Source organism: Arachis duranensis, chromosome 5 (genome assembly GCF_000817695.3).
Source record: "Arachis duranensis cultivar V14167 chromosome 5, aradu.V14167.gnm2.J7QH, whole genome shotgun sequence".
Classification (NCBI taxonomy): domain Eukaryota; kingdom Viridiplantae; phylum Streptophyta; class Magnoliopsida; order Fabales; family Fabaceae; genus Arachis; species Arachis duranensis.
In genome coordinates this window covers 104,850,389-104,851,209 of record NC_029776.3, presented here as the reverse complement: position 1 = coordinate 104,851,209, position 821 = coordinate 104,850,389, and the positions used below count along the sequence as shown (strand labels likewise).

The window sequence follows — 821 nt, the reverse complement described above, 5'->3', positions numbered from 1 at the left end:
GCGTACGCGCACTCCACGCGCACGCGTGGATGGCCTCAAAAACTCATCGACGCGTAAGCGTCATGCACGCTAACACGAGGATTGAAAAATAGCCAAACGACGCGCACGCATCAACCACGCGTACGCATGGGTACTCTCGTGCCCCAGGCACAAAACTGGCACAGTTCTGGCATAACTCTCTGGAAAATGGCTGAGCATTGGGTGCAGCACAATCGGCGCGCCCGCGCACATCACGCGCACGCGTGGATGGCGCTTTCTGGAAGATCGGCGCATACGCGCCAAGTGCGCCTACGCGCAAGGGGTTATTCTGCTAAAAATTTTCTAAGTTAAAAGCTGCAGAATTTACAAATTTAAACCCCAATCTTCCAACGGACATAACTTTCTCATTTTAAATCATTTTTCACCCGTTTTTCGAACGGCATGGACATCCCGGATCCAATTTCATTTCTAAACAGATTTGGTACAAAACAGAGATCCGTAGTCCAAGTTATGTCCCGTCAAAGTATGTCCAAAAATCATGTTTTTCATACAAAACCACAACATGCCATTTTCAAAACAAGCCATATTCAACTCTTTTCAAAATCAATTAAAACATGCCAATTTCATCCCCTTTTCTTTGAGATCAATCAATATATATCAAATTCAACATCAAGCATCCTCAACTCACACATTGACACTTTACCACAATTTACAAAATTACTATCTCATCATTTTAACCCACTTCACCCAAGTGGCACAAACTCAAACATATTGACATATCATATACTCTTCCTCATGCCAATTCTCAACAATATCAATTCCACTAAATCATCATTGTACAT

At 42.9% G+C, this 821-nt stretch overlaps 1 protein-coding gene and 1 long non-coding RNA gene across 2 annotated transcripts in view; both read right to left on the bottom strand.

Annotated features, from left to right (window-relative positions):
• LOC107490859 (pre-mRNA cleavage factor Im 25 kDa subunit 2-like) overlaps positions 1–821 on the bottom strand; it is a 54,047-nt gene that overhangs the window by 46,093 nt on the left and 7,133 nt on the right. The window lies entirely within an intron of this gene.
• LOC127747531 (uncharacterized) overlaps positions 1–821 on the bottom strand; it is a 10,498-nt gene that overhangs the window by 9,207 nt on the left and 470 nt on the right. The window lies entirely within an intron of this gene.